At 41.2% G+C, this 21,219-nt stretch overlaps 1 protein-coding gene across 14 annotated transcripts in view; it reads right to left on the minus strand.

Moving 5' to 3' along the window:
- MYOCD (myocardin) overlaps positions 1–21,219 on the minus strand; it is a 99,966-nt gene that overhangs the window by 64,853 nt on the left and 13,894 nt on the right. For 3 of the 14 annotated variants that reach the window (XM_077892607.1, XM_077892599.1, XM_077892602.1), the window contains exon 1: positions 12,342–13,098. The exons of 8 other annotated variants lie outside the window; for them this stretch is intronic. The gene's annotated coding sequence lies outside the window, so the exon portion shown is untranslated. Of the gene's footprint in view, positions 1–12,341; positions 13,099–13,388; positions 13,659–21,219 lie in introns of those variants that run through there. 3 more of the 14 variants (XM_077892601.1, XM_077892600.1, XM_077892604.1) reach the window with 3 other exon arrangements.

The following is a 21,219-nucleotide window of genomic DNA, read 5'->3' on the forward strand; positions in this document are numbered from 1 at the left end:
GGGAGAGAATTAGAGAGGGAAGGGATCCCCTAACTATGTGTAGAACCCTTGCAAGTTTCAGGTTGATCCCTTAATGATGTTTCCATGGGGCAGACTCAAAGCAGCAGGGCAAAGGTTTAAAATTAAACTGAAATGTGAACCTCTGTGCACATAGGCAAAAAAGGACCTACTGTTTGAATCTACCTGGGTTAATTGTGTGCTGAAACAAAATGAAACAAAACAAAGCAAAACAAAACCAGCATTCTCCAGAGGATTACAAAAGAACTAAAAATTTATGTAACACAAGGCAGAATGTCCAGGACACAATCCAAAATTACTCTACACACAAAGAACCAGGAAGAACCAGGAAAATATGATCCATTTTAAACAGAAAAGACAATTAACTGATGCTAGCCTTGAGATGATCTAGATGTTGGAATTATCACACTAAAGCCTTAAAGTAGTCCTCCTCCTCCTCCTCCTCCTCCTTCTTCTTCTTCTTTCTTCTTCTTCTTCTTCTTCTTCTTCTTCTTCTTCTTCTTCTTTTCTTCTTTCTTCTTCTTCTTCTTCTTCTTCTTCTTCTTCTTCTTCTTCTTCTTCTTCATCTTTTTCTTCTTCTTCAAGATTGAGAGAGAGAGAAGGGATGGGCAGAGGGAGAGGGAGAATCCTATTATGCTAGGCACGGAGCCTGACTTGGGGCTTGATCTCACAACCCGGAAATCATGACTTGAGCTGAAATCAAGAGTCTCAGCTATCCAGGTGCCCCTAAAGTAGTTATTTTCAACTATGTTCAATGAAGTAAAAGAAAACAGGCTTGAAATAAGTGATAGGAAATCTCAGCAGCAAAATAGACACATAAGAAGAAACCATAAAAAATCAAAACTTAATGTTAGAGTATCTGTAATAATCCATGAATGAGCTGAATAAAAGAATAAACATCAAGGGCACTTGGGTAGCTCAGTTCGTTGAGGGTCTGACTCTTGATGTTAGTTCAGGTCTTGATCTCACAGTTGTGAGTCTGAGCACCATGTTGGGCTCCACACTGGGCATGGAGCTTGCTTTTAAAAAATAGAATAAATATCAGAGGGAATGAATCAGTAAACTTGAAGATAGATCAAAATAGAGAGGAAATTAATGGGAAAAAATGGACACACGAATAGCCTCATGGACCTGTACCACAATATCAAAAACTCTAAAATCAGCTAATTAGAGTCCCAGAAAGAGGGCAGAGAGAAAAACAATAGCCCCAAACTCCCCAAATTCCATCAAAGACATGAATTCACAGATTCCAAAAGGTCAATAAAACCCAAACCAGACATATTCACAGACAACCACACTTAGGTACATCATAATCGAATGGCTGCACCAAAGACAAAGAGTAAATCCTAAAAGTATCCAGGGAAAAACAACACATTATATAAAGGGAAACACTGATTCTTATCCAGAAAGCATGGAAGCCAGATGGTAAAACAAAAACAAAATGCAAAACACAAAACACGAAACAAATGTCAACACCGAATAGGAAATGTCCTCTAGAAACGAAGATAAAGATGTGAAAAGGGAAAGTAAGATAATTTGTTGCCAGCAAATTTTACTACAAGAAATGCTTAAGGAAATCTTCAGGCTGAATTGAAATTAAAGCAGAAAGAAATCTGGATATTGAGGAATAACTAAAGAGTATCAGAAATAATAACTCTTTTGGTAAATATTAAATTTTTTCTTTTTCTTCTTAAGTTTTAACAGAATGTATGTAACTGTTTAAAGAAAAGTTATAATATTGTCTCGTGATGTTCCTAAGGCATGTAGACATACTACAGATTACAACAATAACATAGAAGGTCCTTTTTGACTGCAAGATTTCTACATTTTACATATTATGGTATATGGTATAATATTAACCATAGGTAGCCTGCAAAAGATTAAGGAAGAACAACTAATGCAAATACAAAGAGGAGGTGAGCCTGGGTGGCTCAGTCAGTTAAGCACCTGACTCTTGATCTCAGGGTCATGAGTTCAAGCCCTGTGTTGGACATGGAGACTACTTAAAAAAAAAATACAAAGAATAGCTTAAGAAAAACCCAATAAATTAAATGAAATGCTAAAAAAATATTCAAACAATCCAAAAGAATGCAAAAAGTAGGGAATATAGAAACAAAAAACAGTGGATGAACAGAAGATAAATATGAAAATGGCAGAGATCCAAAAACATTAATAATTACACTAAATTTCAATGGTCTAAACCCTCAAATTGAAAGGCAAAGGTGAGCAGAATGAATAAAAATTCAATATGCAATAGTGTGCTGTCTACAAGAAACACACTTTGTATATAACAATTCAGATTGGTTGCAAGTAAATAGATGGGGGGAAATATACCTATAAACAAGAAGCATAAGTAAGCTAGACTAGTTATCCAATATAAGATAAAAGAGATTTCAAGCCAAAGGGTATTATTGGAGAGAAAGAAGGTCCATAGCACTTGCCAGATTCCCAAAGAGGTCCAAAGCCTCCAAAATTTAAATCCCACTAATCCAGAAATTTGAAATCCAGGGTTTTGAGAGCATGCACTAGAGTCAAGTTATAATGAGGTTGACAAAGAAGTCTCAGGAAAAAAGGATTAGTTTAATTTTAAACAATCTGAATTTTAGGAGTCCCAGTAAATTATAATGTTTCTGATATGCAATTTGAGAAATAGGGCTGGAGAAAGGCTTAGGGGTCAGAGCTGATTTGGGATATTGTCTCCAAATAAGTGGCCACGAAAACTTTTAATCAGAATTCCTAAAAAAGACAGGTATGCGATCAGAGGAAAGATAAAATGAAAATAGGAATAAAAATTATCTGACAAATCAAGAAAGTATAACATTAAAAGGAGCTGGTAAAGGGCATAATTAGTGTTGGGTGTGTAATGTGGAGAAATTATTGCACTATTTGACATCAGTCATTCCATACTCATCACTTTTTAGCTAAGCATTTGCAGATTTTCATGTTCAAAAGATCAAAAGCATGATTCGTTATATTCCTTCAACCTTTCAATAAGTATCTGATCGTTGGCTCTGTGAGAGACATGCTTGTTACCAGCCTAACTGCTGAATAGGATGGGCAGTTACCATTCTCAGTGTTTACTTCCCGGCTGGTGAGATCAACACAATTTTTCCTGAACACATAGTTTTTTTATTCCTTTTTGGTTTTTTTCCTATTTTATTTTGCCTTTTCTGGAATAATTTCTTTCCCCAAAGAAAGAAGAAGCTGGTCTTCAGGAGCTTTTTTTCATTCCCTGAACCTGTATACAATGTACATGCACATGCATATTTTTGTGGATTGGCCTGTGACTTCTGTCAGATTTTAAGAAGTCTCTGGGACCTCCAGAAGTTAAGTGCCCTCAATTCTGACCTAGACTAGATCATCTCACATCTATTCCAGGAGGCCCTCTCCTTATAGTGCACCTTACACGTGTAACCAAACTAATTTCCCTGAAACTCTATTTTCGGATGATTCCTTTGTGTAGTATCCTCGAGTGGCTCCTGATTCTGGGGTTTGAGGTCTTCTCCACAAGCACAATTCCCACACAAACTCTCTCCTCCAGTTTAGTTTGTTTCTACCTGAGTCCAACATCTACCAAATGTTTACACACCTTGCCTTGGATTATGATATACCCACCAGTGGAATCTGGTGTATGGTTTGAGGCTAGGCCATAATTTTAATTTATTCCAAAGACTTTGTGAACTATATATACCTGCCATTTATTTAAAAATTTCCCTTTGTCTACTGATTGGTAATGTCACCTCTGTCATTTACTAACGTGCTGATGTGAACTGCGAGCTAATTTATACTAACTTATACTTTTGGTCCTTCCCTCTTTTTGAGCAGCAAAAGTAGGAAATGGTTCCTGAGTCCTATAAATAACAGAAATGAGAGCTGTAAAAATCTATACTTGCCCTGAAAAGACAAAGGGGATTCTTCAGTGGATCGAAACTGCAAGTGATCTTTGGGAGATAAACAGAATATGGCATTAGATTGGAAAAGTACATCATAAGACATAGGCAAGTGAGGAATAGAAAGCCTTGCCAAGTGTCCACCTTGCCCAGAAGCACAAGTGAGTGTAAAGCTCCCTCTAACAGGGCTGTTAGATAGGGTCCCCAAGGAAAAGATCAGTCTCCACCATGTCCTGAATCCCTCTCCACATTGGACCAGGCATTGGTAATGGGAAGGGGCTCTCAGTGTCTAGGAATGAGCAGCAAATATGGTATCTGGGAGGCACAGGAGTGGACTCCAGATTGTTGGCAATACCCAAGAGGTTCAATAACCCTTTGTTGCCTGAAACTAGCTACTGAGCATTCTGTGCCTCTCTCCTAGTCCCTGAAATCAAATCAAAGCACACGTGTCAGCAATGTATCTTTTTCCCCCAGGCTGTGCTCACCTGTGCATCAGGTAGTCTAACAGGTTTCCAAAAAGACACAGTATGAGGGTGCAATTAGAATCACTTACCCTGGAAGGAATGTTGGTACCACAAAGGGAAGACCCTAAACATACAAAAAAAGAACATATACTCAAGGTGACAGTGTGAACAAATGAAAACATACTTTTCTCAGAGATAGACAAGAGAATGTTCATTAGTTAATAATAAACTGGGGAAGAGGCAGAAAAATAGAATAATCATCTCCTCACACCCATTAGGATAGCTACAATAAGAAGAAAGGAAGAAAGAAAGAAGAAGAAAAGAAAAGAAAAAAGAAAAGAAAAGAAAAGAAAAGAAAAGAACAATAGTTGACAAGGCTGTAGAGAACCTGGAACCCTTGTCTGCTGCTGGTAGGAATGTAAAATGATGCAACCATATGGAAAACAATATGGCGGCTCCTCAAAAACTCAAAGCTAGAATGACCATATGATCCAGCAATCCTGCTTCTGAGTACATATCCAAAAGAAGTAAAAGCAGAAACCTGAAGAGATACTTGTACCCTCATGTTCATAACAGCATGATTCATTATAACCAAAAGATGGAAGTAACCCAAGGGTCCATCAACAAATGAATGGACAAGCAACATGTTGTATACACTAGAGTCTTAGCCTTCAACAGGGAGGAACTTCTGGCACATGCTACAGCATGGATGAAACTTTGGGACATTACTCAGAATGAAATAAGCCAGTCACCCAAGGACAAATATGAGGTATGAGGTTCCTCAGGGTTGTCAAATCCACAAAGGCAGAAAACAGAATGGTGATTTCCAGGTGATGGGTTGGGGGAGGAAGACATTGGAAATTACTGTTTAATAGGTATGGAGTTTTAGTGTTGCAAGGTAAAAAGAGTTCTGGAGACAGATGGTGGTGATGGTTGTGTGATGATGTTAATGTGCCTAACGCCACTGAACTGCACACTTAAAAATGTTTGAGATGGTAAATTTTATGAGCGTTTTATAAGTAAAAATTAAATTATGGAAATAAAGCAAACATTGAGTAACGATTAAGATAAACTCAATGAGTGGCTGAGTATTGGAATGAATATTGGAACGAATGTATTTAAACATGAATTGCTAAGCAAGGAGATGAACTGAATGGTTCTCTTAGAACATAAGACAAAGGGCTAAAAGACTGGAAAGCATAATTGGTATGTACTCAATGTAGACACATTGCTAAATAGAGAGAAGCTTCCAGAAAAAAAAAAATCTTATTCCTGAACTAGAGCTAACTATTATTCATGTCTGATTCCTGTCCTTGAAGTCCCTTTTTCCTAGATATTTATGTGGGGTCACATTATAAATTTTTCCTTCCTTAGCTGATTTTTATTAGTAACACATCACAGATATATTTCCAGATCATTTCATATCCTTCAAAAGACATTTTGGCAGCTGCATATTTAATTTTTTGGTTATTCTGTAGGTCATTGAACTGAATGCCTACTGTTAATTCTTTACTTTGTTTCTAGTATTTTTACTACAGTGGGCACTCTTTGTGGTTGATTTAGGGCCACACCCTCAATATGGTTTTAGGATATACTCCTAGAGGTGCAACTGTTTGGGTACAGAATGTGTCAAATTGAAAGCCAGAGGGCCAAGGCCAGGAGGATCCTGGGACTGCAACTCATCCCTGGGTGGCTTTTTGTCCGGGTCTGGCAGATTTCTGATGCTGGAGGTGGGAGCTGAGTGACCACCTCTATTTTTGTGGCTGTTTTCCTGCTGCATGTGGGGGAGTCCTGATGGGTTGGGCAGAAACCTTGCGATTTGGTGAAGCAGGCTTTCCCTGTGGGCACAGCTGCCCTTGGCCAGCACTGGCCTCTTTCCTGAACTGCCTCTGCGTGCTTCCCTGGGCAGTCCCTCCCTTCCTCCCCCTGCTTTCAGCTGGCTGGGGCCTTTCGTGTCCCCAGAGCTCTTGGCAAACATCCATTGATCCACCGTAGCTAAAAATACTCTAAGCAGAGGGTTGCTTTTTGGCCCAAGCCTCCCCCCACCCCCAACGCCTACTTTGAACCACCTACAAGTTACAGGTATTCATAAAGTGCTCTCTCTTCACCTCCTTTGAGGCCACATGGTCATCTTTGACGGGTGAAGGAAGGGATGTTCTTAGTCTCTGTCACCTCAGTATGTTCTCTTACGGTTCTGGCATTTGGGTGTCAATCTTCCGTAGCTTTCACAACCAAAGCATTTGTTTTATTTTATTTTTTGCATTCTTTTGGCCCTTGTCAGAATTGGGAGTCATTTGTTTGCACTCAAATTGCTTCTTTCCTCAGAGGTCCTGAGCTCTCAAGTCTGATTTCCTCATCTGTCTGGCTATTCTTGTCCACAGTACCACACTATTTAAGTTATTGTAGACTTTCCATAGACTTTCATCTAATACAAAGAATCTTCTATTGTCCTTTTGAAACAAGTATTTTGTGACCATCCTAACCTGTCTTTTCCCCCTAAATAAACTTCAGGACCAGGGCAGCAAGTTCCACTCCCCCCACCCACCACATCCTCCCACCAAAGACTACCTCCCTCCAAAAAGAATATGTTCCTTTATTATTTTATAAAGTGTGAACACCATCCAGTCAGAGAAACAGCCCCCTGTTTAATGACGATTAAGGAATACATAGAAACTTCTGGATGAAGTATAGGTCAGGACTGGGAATAGTTGCCTTTATGCAGCTGGGACTGGATACTCGATTCAAGAATGGGAGCTAGAATATCTTTACACACCATGAAGCTGCAACCAGACCACGTCACTTGCCTGGGCCCAGGAGAGGAAGCAGTGCCACCCAAGAGACAAAGGACTAGATACAACTGCGAGGGTCTCTTGAGAGTTTCAGGTTGAAGAGGCAGGAGATACCAGAATGGATGGACATTATGACATTTTTCTTATCACCCAGGCAGCCACCTCTGCCACATGCCTAGCGCAGGAGGGCAGGCCCTTCTGGATGCAGAGGGAGGCAGCATGATGGAGTGAGGGGGTTGGGAATGGAAAATAGAAGACTCAACTTTGACTCCACCATGCTGTGTGACCTTAGATAAGACACTGTGTCCATGAGTCCTAGCCTTCTCACCTGTATACACAGCAATAGTCCTATGACTAATAAATCATAATAACCGGGGATCCCTGGGTGGCGCAGCGGTTTGGCGCCTGCCTTTGGCCCAGGGCACAATCCTGGAGACCCGGGATCGAATCCCACATCGGGCTCCCGGTGCATGGAGCCTGCTTCTCCCTCTGTCTATGTCTCTGCCTCTCTCTCTCTCTCTCTCTCTCTCTCTCTGTGACTATCATAAATAAATAAATAAATAAATAAATAAATAAATAAATAAATATCATAATAACCAATTGCACAGCATTGTCGGGATGGAGGTAATGAGTTAACTACTTCCTAAACTAGACAAGGCTGTCAAATGTCTTTCTGTGTTAAATTGATAAGGGCAGCTTCAGGAGGAAGCCCACCTGTTTGGTTCTCGTTACAGACTCTGGATGAGAAAAGGGAATCATTTGCAGTGGGAATAATAATGTAGAACTTTAAAAAGTCATGCTGCCTTAAACACTGGCCAGGCCAAGGCTCCAGGCCCTGCAGTGAGAGGCAGTGCAAATCGGGAAGGAGGAATCTGAAGGAATCTTCTACAGAATCTACCGAAGAGACAAGGATTCCACCATTTGTTGAGTGAGGTGGGGGTGGCAGGAGTAGGACAGAAGAAACTGAGTTATTAACTCATCACAGAAGCTTTTATAGACATCATCTCATCAGAACCACCTTCTAAGCCTGTGGGACTAGAAATTATCATCCCATGTTGTAGCTCGTAAGACTCAGAGGGCACAAATAACTCCTCCAAAGCCATGAAGTTATGAAATGAGGGAAGCACATTTCAAACTGATGGTTTCAGACTCATGGGTACAAATTCCAACTGGATCCATGTTCTACCTTATGTTTTAATGAATTTCAAATGAAGGAGCAGGAACCACTCATAACATGAGGAATACATCTCACACTACCTGCCACCTATGTAACTCAACATAAGGACCCTCGGCTCAACAGCACTGCCTACAGTGTCTCCATAGCAACAGTCATGTAGGGTACCATTATCTTTCTGGAGCCAATAGGCAGTGGGGTGGCTCTTCTAACCAACACAGGTGATGGGCCCAGTTAAGTCTCTGATTAGGATGAGGCTCCTGAATGAGCCCGTGCTCTGACGGCATCACACAGAGTTGTTGCCATGGTTTTGGTGAGAAGTATTGCTTTTCTGAGGATTGCAAAACACTTCATGTTCCAACCCCATGCTCGTTCATTCCTGACAGAGTGGAAAATGTGTCTCCTTGGCTGAAATGTTCCTCTTGAGTCCAGCCCAAAGATGACATTTTTAGGAAAGTTTGAGAAGAATCCTGTGGCTGTTACTGAGTCACGATAGAGTGGAAATGGATCTTTTCTATTTAAAGAGTTTTGTGCTACTGTTTGAAAATGTCATATTGCTAGGGAACGGTGGAAATAGAAAACTTTCCACTTGCCATCAACAAAGAAATATCGTTACTGAATGAGAAACAATGGAGTGAGTTGAGGAGATGTTTTCTTACCTGTCTGACTGAAGTAATAGGTTGCTGGGAGTTTAATTTAAGAACATGAGTCTAAATAAGCTTGGTGTTCTAGAAAGGGATCATTCATCTGAAATCCAACACATGTGATTCTAGACCACATTCTGCTACTACACAGTCATTACTTCAAACAGGTCTCAGAAGCTTTCTGGATCTCAAGGTCAATATAAATCAAAAGAAAAGATCAGATTAGATTCCAATTTCCCCAATTTACCTGATCTTAAGAGTCATCTAGGGACTGAAAAAACAACAACAACCACTTCTTTGGTCCCTTTCCTAAAGTTCAGCCGGTTCTGGGATCTATTGGAAATATATTTTAACAAACCTGCCTGGAAATTCTGAGGAAAAAGTAGGTTTGAGAAATAGAACTATGCAAATACAAAGTGCAAAACTATGTTTTTATGGGCCTTTGTACCTTGCTTTTTCACTGGAAATAGTAGGGTTACTTTTCATGTGGGTGTGTATGTATAGACTCTCATTTTTTAATGGCTATATAGTATATCGCCATGTTTCAATATCTGTTTACTCCCTTTTTATTGTCCATTTGTTGTTCTTTTCTTCAGAAATGATATACTACTTTGGATTCTTACTAGGACTATTGGAGGGCCCCCATCTCACTACCCCTTGTGAAAGAAAACTCCAAAGTGCAGCAAGCACTGCTAAGAGAGTCTTTTAGAACAGGATGAGGAAGACATTGAAGAAGGTGGCTTGTGTGCATCTTCTGTCTCAATTTTTGGAACACCCTGGACTTTTGACTCCTGTCAATTGTGACTTGTCAATCGCACCTCCACCATGTCCCGGAACACATCCTTCTACTTTAGACTGGAACAGAGATAATGTAGCATCTGGTCGCTGAATAGCCAATCATGCAGGAGATAGTTTAACTCTGTCAGCACCAATCATAATTCCTTCAAAACAAGTTATGTAACCTCGTGGTTTCTGCCTTTATAAGCTTACTCTCTGCTTACAATTCGGAGTACACTTTTGAGTTTGGTTCCTTGCAATCCCTAAGATCCCAAATAAGCACTTCCGGTTGCTTTATGGCCTCTTCTCCTTGGTCAACACCATTTATTAACAATGGATGCTATTATTTAGGAGGAAAGAAGCTTTGGTAATTTGATAAGTAATAATGGTATCCCATTACATTTCTTAATTAGTCGAACATGCATTCATAGATTTGTTGACTATTCATATCTTTTCTTATGTGAATTGCCTGGTAACATTCTTTGCACATGTTTTCTTTTTCTTTTTTTCTCTTATAGATTTGGGAGAGTTATTTATACCCCCTAAAGCACATTAAATATAGTCGTCTATGTTGTAAACCTCCCCTGGCTTTCGTTTGCCATTCAATCTTGTTTGTGATGATTTTGGCATTTAACATTTCTATATGCAATCTTTCTAAAAAACTCTTAAGAATTCTATCTTTGGTATACACTTAGAAAGATCTCCATATCCAGATTATATATTTGCTTAAATGTTCTTAACATTTTTATGGTTTTAGTTTTGCATTTGACTTTGCAATGCATCACATTTTAGTATACGGTATTAGAAAAGTCTCTAGTTATTTTTTTCAAACTGTTAACTAGTTTTTCTAACATAATTTCTTAATCAAAGAGATTTTAGATACTGTGATTGTCATACTATAGACTTGCATAACCTTGAATCTGTTTCTACTCGTTGTTTTCTGACCTCAATACTTTGTTTTGTTTGGTGGCAAGCTGGGTTTATCTGACTTATTAAATATCCACTTCATAGGGTATAGGAGTCTAATTTGGGATAATTTGAATCCCCCAGTTACACAATCCTAATTTAGATCTTTCAAAACAAGACTTCAGAATGCAAACTTTTAAGGGACCAAGAAGTGGAAAGTAGTTTCTACCCACATCAGCAGCAGAGGCAACTTAACACAATAAGATAGTAGAGCTAGGTATTTATTTATTTATTTATTTATTTATTTATTTATTTATTTATTGCTAGGTATTCATGTAAGTGTTTAACATGCAACAGGTAGGAGTTTAATCCAATGAAATTGGCATAGGAATCAATTCTGAATGCCCTGAGGTTTTTCGGGACAAAGAGAAGCAGACAAAAGGAGAGAAAACAAGAATGGAAGAATGGTATAGAAAGAGGTAGTAAAAAAGAAATGATGGTAGAAAACAGGTTTAATTTTTTTTTTTTACTTTGAGAGTATTTGTGTATAAATATCTATTCCAGTGAAGACTATTAATTCATGTGTATTTAATAGAAAATGAGAGAGGTGTTAAATCATCACACCAGGTTCTGCCCCAAGTGGGAAGTAAGAGGCCAACTATGCTGGCAGGACCCTGGGTATATAAAGCTATGCTTTTGGCCTTTTCATGGGATGTCTCCCTAGCTAGGCTCAACACAGAGGTGATTCTAAGGAAGGGAGAAAGAGGAAAGTAAAGGATAAAAAGCAAAGAAACAAAACCAATTTTCACATGAAAGATATGCTGTAAGAATTTCAAAATGATTCTATTTGCTCAACTGTTTAGATAATTTGGAAGCAGGAAACTAGGGGCCGGAGCGATGGAGCTATGCATCTTCCTCTAATAAACAGAGTTACCACCCATCCATGCTTCAGTTTGGCCTGCCCTGGCAAAGCTGGCAGGTCCACTGAAACCCAGAAATCTCTCTTGCTTTCATGCAATGTGCAAAACGGCTGTTCTTTCAACTCCATTGGGTAGAGGAGACTTTCCAGTGCTTCACTAGGTATATCTTGGTGTTTCTCAACTCTTTGGCAATTGTTACGTCTTGTTTATATTACCTTCCATCTAGAAAACTCCGTGGGCCTAAGAAATTGTATCATCCAAAGAATCACAAAGGAGTTCCTGGGACCTGTGTGTTAACCTTGTATTTGGTCCATGTCAAGAAGCCATCATTGCTAAGAGCATCATCCTTACCCATTACTTGCCATAGATATGCTGCCTCCTTAAGACCATCATATTATTCATATTTGATTGAGTTTCTGTCCTACATGCCCTCCACTTAACTGTTCATTTCTCCCTACAAAACCCTCATTTTTTAAAGCCAATTCCCCATGGTCTCACTTGGCCCGTGGTCTCTGTGCACTCTACTCTCTAACCCCTTTGCAAGCCTCTGAGCACGGTCGTATTTTGTAAAGGAACAGAATGTGTAGTCTAACAAGATTCTTTTTCTGAATCATAAATTAATTTGTACTTAAATTTTACCAAAGTCATAAAATAACTTACGTTTACTCTATAGTTAGTAAGTCAAGTACTTTGGAGGGGCGAAATAATTCTAAAATTACCCCCAAAATGGCGCATGATAAATGAAAGATGTGTACTTACTGTACCAACCACATATTCATCATTCACAGAATCATCATCCTCTGTTTCTTCCAATGTGCCACGATCTTTAGTCCCTCTAGGAATGGCTCTGCCTTGACTATGCAGGAAGGTGAGAATAATGTTCCAAATTCTGAGTGAACCTAAGGATTACTTCCAACACTACTACAAAGTAATAACACAAAGGAACCCCTTTGGGTTCCAGCCTCCTTACCCTGAAGAAAAGGATGGACTAGGGCCTCTCAAACTTAAAAACAACAACAACAACAACAAAACACTGGAAACATTTTTAAAACGGAATCTTACATGGAAGGAAAAAAATAGCCCAGGGGCAAATGATAAAAGCAGAACCTCACAAAATGTCATGGCTCCATGGAGCAGAGTTTGAAAAATCATTGGATTGGCTCATCCCTAAGTCCTTTCTAAATTAAATGTTATTTTTTTGTGATTTCTATCTAAAAAAGTCTCAAATCACCTAAGAGATGCTGCTTAGGAATAGATAGGAGTGATTCTATTTAGGAGGAAGAAGTGAGGGGTGGGTTATGGTGCCAACGCACGGAGGGAACCCTGTTCCCCCAAAACATCTTGGTCCTTTGAGCCTTCCCTGCAGGATGGTGAAGGCTCGCAGCACAGGAAGGCTCCCGATTCCAGACGAGGATCAATCCCAGATCCCTTAGCAACAGCACCAGAGCAAAGCTTTCTTTTACACCAGCAGGTGGTGGTGGGCCCTCGCGGCTTGGCAGCACCTTCTTACAACGGACTCCTGGTGACTATTAGAATCTTTTTTGACCCTGCCTGGCAACCAGCACCCCTTGGTAACATAGGAGCCTTCATTCCATCAGACTCTACGATTGCTTCTTGTCTCATCGTTCTATACCTTTTCCACATCCTGTATATATAATATGCTCTGCATCTAAATTCAAATCCTTTAAATATTTTGTATATTGGAGGACAGATGCCAAAGTCCAGAAATTTACAGAAAAGCAAAATGGATTATATTTCAAAAATAACCTGCCTCTGTATTTGACTTCTGCTGTGCATACAAGATACCTGTGGGTAGTGATTAGAAGGTCATCCAAAGCTTTGTCTGCTGCAATAAATCAATGTGATGTCCCCTGTAAGTCACACAAGAGTTCAGGAGACCAGGTCTTATTCTTCCCACTATATAACTATGTGACCTTGGTCTAGACACTTCACCCTCAAGCCGTAGTTTCTCTTCCTTCATAAAGCAAGAAAGATGAGCTGATGATCACAGAGGCTCCTCGGGGTGCTAACATTTCATGACCCTTGGCTTCATTTTTGACCAGGGACTTTGCATGTCTCCAAGGTCAAACCTCTGGGATTTTTACTTAATCCCTAGAGTTTCCCCTATGAGATCACAATATTCCTTGTGATAGTTCTTAGCATTGTGTTCAGAGTGCAGGGAAGGGCTGACAAAGACCACAAGGCAGTACGGGTTCTAAGAAGTCAGAAACACAGGGTCCCCACGTGACCCTTGTGGTCGGAAATGGGAACAAGAACAGCTAGAGAAATCTTCAGGATCACCAGGCCAGTCTGGTGATCATGCATCCATGCATCTAGCTGCCAATTTGGTCTCTCAAAAAGTATTTAACAGTTCCTTGCTATTTGCTGAAGCATTTGTAGAAGCGGGGGGGGGGGAGGGGTAGGATACAAAGTAATAATAGGAATAATCTAGCGGGGGGAAGACAAGACACACACACTTACTTGAGTTAGATAAATAAAGCGTTAGCCACAGGTGACTGGAGAATAAATCTTCACAGGAGGCTACCAAGGGTAGAAGGGGACCTTTCCATTTGCAAGGGAGAATCCTGTGGGGATGATGGTTGACACAGGGCATTCTTGACCAAGGGAAGAACACATGTACAAACTTGAACATGGGATAAACATGGTGTGTCTTGACTGGGGCTTGCTCTGGGAGCATATGACCTGTGCAGCCAGAGTCCCAGGTTCAGCAGGACCCCGTGCTTGGCTCAACACAACGCTGTTGCCAGCTGACATTCTCACCATTTTTGAGTGAAGGGCGCCGTGCTATTTTGCATGGAGCTCCACAATTTATGTAGTGTCCCCTTGAATACTGGCTTGCTCCATCCTATCATGGACTGGTAGGAGATGAAACTGGAAGAGGAGGTGGGGATTCACACACTGAGGGCCTTACATGCTGTGATCAAGTGTTTGGATTCCATCCTGTTCAAGGAGGCAGTATGGGCATATGGGCATGCTTTGAGCAGTGGAGCAACACGGTAACATTGAGATTTCGGGATGACTAATTTCATGCTAACACAGAGAGGGGAGACAGGACTGGTTTGAAGACCCTTCCAGACCCATGGGTAAGGCAAGAAATTCCACTTCCATGTAGGGGGGATGGGGAAGAGAGGGAAGATTTGAGAAACAAGTGAATCACAAGGAAGAATTACTCTGTCTTGTTAATGAAATTAGGGAAAGATGGAGAGAGAGAAAGGAAGGAATCGGGGTATTAGTGCTACTAGGATTATTGGGACCAGATTGGTAGAGTCACCGGGAGCCTTTGGGGTCACACTTGCATCTGGGAACTTGGCAGTCAGGTGAACACTTTAACATCATTCATTCATGCACTTCATTTGTTCAACATTTATCGATCACCTACTACTATGTCCAGGCACTGTTCAGACACTAAAGATCCAGCTGGAAATAAAGCTGTCACGAGCTCTGCCTAGATAAACTTTGCAGTCTAGGGGAGGAGAAAGACAAAGAGGCTAAGCAAATGTTACAACTATGGGCATGCCATGAAAGGGAAGCTCTATGTTGTCTGGGAATCAGAGGCGGCTTTTCTGGTTCTTTCTCCCGAGAAATTTAAACAAACAAATAAATGAAACTGTTAAGCACAAAACCCTTAATTTGTTTCATGTGTGTGTTGGGGTTGTGGCGGTCATTCTCATTTCCTGAAGACTAGGCGTGCCTCCTGAGAGAGGGAGATATGGATAGCCAAGTTACGGGCTGTGTGAGGAATAAGAGAACAATCCGAAGCCTCGCGATACCTTCCCTTTTGAATGGCTCTTCTGAATGGCTTTCCACGGGATTCTTACAAAGAAATGCCTTTTTGAAATCTGCTATGGAAGTGGCTTTTAATGCAGCTAAGATGTTCCCACTGAGCTGCCTCGCCCCCGGATCACAGCTTTTGTTTAAAGAACAGGTATCGACCCAGTCACACTGCACTTGTCCCTGGGAATTCTGGATATCGGACTGAGAGGGAGCAAACTCAGGAGCTTTTGGGGGGTGGCTGTTGTCAACCATGTGAACTGAGAAAATGGTGCAGGTGGCTGATGGAGAGGGCAAGATGCCGTATGGGCAGGAGCCAGGGTCAGTGGCCTGCAGGTGCCCCAGTCCCCAATTCTAGCTCTTTTTCCTCCAAGTATCAAACATATCCCTGTGGCTGAATTTCATGAGACACCCAGGTATCTTTCTAGTAAGTGCTTCTTTTTGCTCAAGCTTGTTCAAGATACTATTATCTGATTCTCTATTGTTTGCAAACAAGGAGGTTTCCCACTGATGACTGTTGGGGAAGAGCATCCAGGGGTGGGGATGCTATGAGCCCAACCAAAGAAAATGTTGAGATCTGTTTTTAAATCATGTTTTACCAGCCCAGACTCCTAGGTGTATGGACTCAGAGCTTGGAAGGTAGACTCAGAGCTTGGAAGGTGGCCAAAATATGCCAAGGTCATGCCCAGGAACCTGGGTGACACAGGTTACTCAAAGCATCTTGGGTGGCTATAATGCTGCAGTGTCCCCTCTGTACAGTGCCAGGTAAAGACCACAAGCCCTGGACACAGGAGAGCAGCAGCCAGCTGAAGGTCCTTCCCTCAGAAAGGGCAACAGTCTACGCCCATAACTTAACCCTTGAGTTTAGCCAGATTGATCTTCATATATGACCCATGCCTTTGACATTTTTGTTTTTAGGGCCACTGTCAGGCAAAGGACATTGGGAGGCTGTTGGCCACTGTTGGCCACTGCTGGCCAAGCAAGACTACTCCAGGAAGTTCTGGATTGCGACCAAAGCAGGAAGTCGATACTGTGGGACACATTGTAGATACAACCTCTCCTTTTGCCCAGTGGGTGGCCCACCCACAAAATTCTTTCTTCCACCTGGCATTACCCAACTCTGGGACAAAGCTACCCTTCACATGCGCAGGTGAGTCACTTGCGGGTCTGACATGTTCTTCCTTGGGGGTACGTGCAGGCAATCGACCTGCCTGGGTCAAGAGGAGACTGTGGATCCACTGTGGATGGACAGCTGGGAGAACATGGCCTGATGTGCAGGTTGCCTATGCTGTTCCTGTCCGGGTCCTGGCCATGTTTCCCAAATAAGGCGCAGAGCCAGGACTTATTTTTGTGTGTAGTTCTGATGCCTGAGCACACTCTGCTCCTTGCCTTCTGACTCCAGGTACCAATAATAACTATTCCCTGGCCAAACACTGCCCTGCGTCCTGATGCATGGCCAAGTGACCCCAGTGACCAAGAATGACAAAGGCCCCATAGTCTACCCATTCACTGCTGGGAGCATCCAGAGAAGAGAAGGTATAAATGATGACCTGGTTTGTGGTCTGGGGCAGGGGGACAAGGCGAGCCTGGGGAGGGGGCTATTGGACTGGCCTCAGTGGCCCTCACAGACAAGCAGGCATGCATGCAAGAGTCTGGGACCAGGCACACACTGTTCTTTCTTAATCCTACGAGATATTCTGACTCCAGGTTCCTTTAAGGAGACCGAGAGACATTAATTCAGACCGGTTTCAAGCACAGGGCATTTGGAGGGTAAAAACCGAGAGGCTATTCAAACCCAGAGAGCCAAACTCGGCCTTGCCATACTGTTGTTTCAATGATCAAGCCTCATGGCTGGGTGTAAAGTGGTTTTAGAAAGAGGTCTGTTCACACAAACACCGTGAAGCTATTCTTTCCCAAGCACCACACTCAGTTTGTCAAAACATTTGAAGAAGACTAATTCATGCCTCAAAAGGAATTCTCGCTCACTCACCAAACTGCCAGGTCCATGAGCTGAAGGCTTTTTGTGTGTGTTACAACAGCTCAAGACACCACAAGGACTGGACCCTGGACCTAATGCCTTGGGTTTTTACCATGTCACTAAGAGGCAGAATCACGGTCTGCGCGGTCTCTGGGAGGATGGGTGAGAAGTCAGGTGGCTGAAGCCAGTCCTGGCCAGTGCTGTGTGGATGAGACGCAGAACAGGGGAGGAGTGAGCACATGGGCTCCGAAGCCTGGGGTGCAAGTGTTCAAGTCCCACCTGGTCTGTTTGGACCAGGAAACTTAAGAAATGGAAACTTATGAAATGGAAACTTAAATTTCCTTCAAGATGCTTGCATCTCTTCATGTGTGAGTTTGGAAGTAGGGAGGGGTGACACCTCCCAACTGGTTGTTGTGAGGATGAAAATTAGCATGTGTTCCATGCCTAGAGGAGCATCCAGCACCCAGTGAGCACCAGGTAATCCTGGGGGCACATGGAGTCTCCCCAAAGCCCACCTGTGTCAGGAGGACAGGTGAACAGCTCCCCACACCGTCCCCAGAGTCGTCCCTCAAGGGTCCCTGCTCAACGGCAGGGAATACTCTCCACCCCCCCATCACAAACAGGTCCCAGAAGCACAGAACAGAAACGCGGCGATTGACATAAACAATTTCAAACAATAATTTCAGAAGACAGATTGTTCCATTTGGGCATCCAGATTCCTCTCGGAGGCTTTCCCCACTTGTTTATGTATTCCGTGGCACAGAGCCATGAGTGAATTAAGCAGACAGCCTGCACGCTCCCGGGCCCAGGAGCGGTCTGCGGGGGGAAGCAGCTTGCGGTTTGACCTGCTTTCCTTGAAAGCGATTGCTGAGGGAGCTCCTGGTGTCCACCCACTGGCCGGAGCGGTCACCAGGTCCCAGGCCCGGGGTGGGGGTGGGGTTCCCGGTTTGAGCTCTGCTATTTCTCTACCTGCATGAATTAGAACAGGTGATCAACCCTTGATCTAACCCCTACAAGGAAGATACTATTATTCCCGCTTTATGTACCCAGAAGGAAGGTATCCTTGTACCCAAAGTATAGGGAATTGCAAGGATCCAACCCCGACTCCATGAGCAGTGGTAAATTACCACAGGGATATGAACAAGGTCAAGGGAGCTGTCCAGTGGCTTCCTGGAGGAGAACTGGTTAACCAGGGGGAAGTAGAGCCTGGAACAAAGGGGGTGTTTTAGGAGGCCGAGGTAAAGGACTGCTTCCCAGATTAAGAGAAAAAATTTCATTCCACGTTTGCTAGATTCTCTGAAGGTCTATTTTAGTTCTTTTGAGATCCCGAGTGATGCCAGTGGTGTACTATACTTAGAGCATGAACGACCTTTCTGGTCATAAAACAAAGGCATATTCATTAGGGAAAACTTGGAAAATGTACAAAAGTTCCAGGATGGAACACAAAATTAATGGTCATTCACGTCTTTAACACTTGCTGTGATACACCTGTCGATGTTTGGCCTTCCTTCTTCCAATTCATATGTTATACGCATAGATATATTATTTCTATTCTACAGTTCTACCCATATTCTAAAATACCTATTCATATTCTAAAATATCTATATTCTAAAATATCTATTCATTTTCTAAAATATCTATTTTCTAAAATATCTATTCTACAGTTTCTCAGGAATTGGGATCACAGGATGTGTAGGACACTGAAACCTCTTTCTTGCCTTGTAGACAGCTTTCCTCCTCATTAGGTATACTTTGAAAACACCATATTTAATGGGCATGCTACAATCCCATTTTCAGTGTATTCAAACATTCTCCTTTGGTTGAACATTTCAGGTTTTTCTTTCAATTTTTCTGCAGCAGATAGAAGACTACAAATACAAAATCTCTGTCTTTCATATGATATGTATAGTGTACACATACATATGCAATAGACAGTATAAGACTATTCCTTATACATGCATGCTATTATGTTTATAAAGTGCTACATATTAAGATATATATGTAGGTATATATATGACTCTACATGAGTATATACATGTTATATATACCTTAGGCCTTTCATTAATATACTTGTACTGGTACCTATCAAGTTTGGAAAAATAGTAAATGTAGATATATTAACATTTAAAAAAATGTTAGAAAGTAATCTCAGCCCTGCCATTAGGCACAAGATTTTGAAGCAACCAGACATAACATTTAGAACATTTTCTGTGTCTGGGACATTCCATGGTGTCAGGCTCTAATCTATGTGTTAAGACCAGAACCCGTTGCAGAGGCTGGCATTCCACTGAGTCAGAGGTTCCTCTGCAAACCCTAAGACTCATCCTGTTCTCGACTCCCAGCCAATAGAGCATTTGGCATGCTGAATCTTCCCGTCTCCTGATCTCCAGCCCTTCCATTCTGAGGCCAGTACAGATGGCTACTATATGTGAAGAAAGCTTTAAACAGGGGGATCATTTTGTTGAAAGAGCCACTGGTTTCCACACCAGGTACCTGCCTATCTGAACACTGTTTGTACTTCCCCTGCCAGCACATTCCTCTGTGGGATCACATGGTGAACTTGATGCTGGAGGCCCAGAGATGAAAGTTCTGGTTCTAAATCTACTGGGTGACCTTGGACACATTTCTTAAGGTCTTAATGTCTCCTCATCTGTACAACCAGCTTTGTGATCTCACAGAGTTGGTATGAAAAAAAAGCATATGGACTAATAGGATTTTTTTTGGGGGGTAGTTAATGGACCATAAAATACTATATGTATATAATACTGCATATATATATGAATATACATAATACTGCATATATATCATATATGTGAGTAATATATACAGTGTTCCACATACATAACATTGCATATATATGTAATATATAATACATATATTATATACACATATACATTATATATTATATAATTTTACATTATATGTAAATATATGTATTATGACATATAATGTATATTAATATATTATATGTAATACATATATAAATACATATAAATGTATGTATAAATCATATACATATGCATATATATACATATATAATATATACATATATTATAATATATAATGTAATATACACTATATATGGTATATAAAGCTGACTGTTCCACTAGCTCTGTGAGCCTCAAATTTTGCTCCCTGTGGAGAGTGCTTTTCTTCTTGGTTTTATTTTTAGACAGAACAGTATTTTTGATTCTAAGAGCATAGGATTTGGGTTCTCAGTACTGCCTGAAAAACAGCCATGAGCCTTTGCTAATCCTCATAGCCAGTGGTAACATTGTGGTCCCAGACAAGGCCTCGGGCTCTCTTGAGATAACACCGAAGGACCTAAGCTGGATACCAGCCACCCCTCTCTGGGAAGTGAATGTGACAAGAAAGCCTTCTATAAGAATTTTCTTGCAAGGGAGACGATAGGTGACACCGCGTATACAGAGCACTTTATAGAATACAGTGTACATTCTATAGTAATGATAATTATTGTCATCATTCTTAAACACAGCTTGGGGTATAAAAAAAAGAAATGAGAGAAGCTAGTGGCACACCTTAAGAGATGTTCACAAGCAGCTGGTGGTTGCGAATTTAGAAACAACATGTTTTATAATGCCATTTAAGGGGTTTTAAAGTATTGTAAATTAATACACCATATCTAATATATACATGTTAATCTAACAATAATATAGAATTGATACCCATCTGTGAATAAAACTGCTACAATTTATTGAATATGTGAGCACATCCCTGAACTATGTCAAACACTTCTTATATGGCTTTTCACTGAAGCCTCACAGAATCTCCAGGGGGAAGGCCTCTCTATTTGTAGATATGGCAACAAAGATAAGTGGAGATCTGAGAACTTAAAAGTACAGGCTT

The sequence above is a fragment of the Canis aureus genome, chromosome 3, assembly GCF_053574225.1.
Source record: "Canis aureus isolate CA01 chromosome 3, VMU_Caureus_v.1.0, whole genome shotgun sequence".
Taxonomy (NCBI): Eukaryota; Metazoa; Chordata; class Mammalia; order Carnivora; family Canidae; genus Canis; species Canis aureus.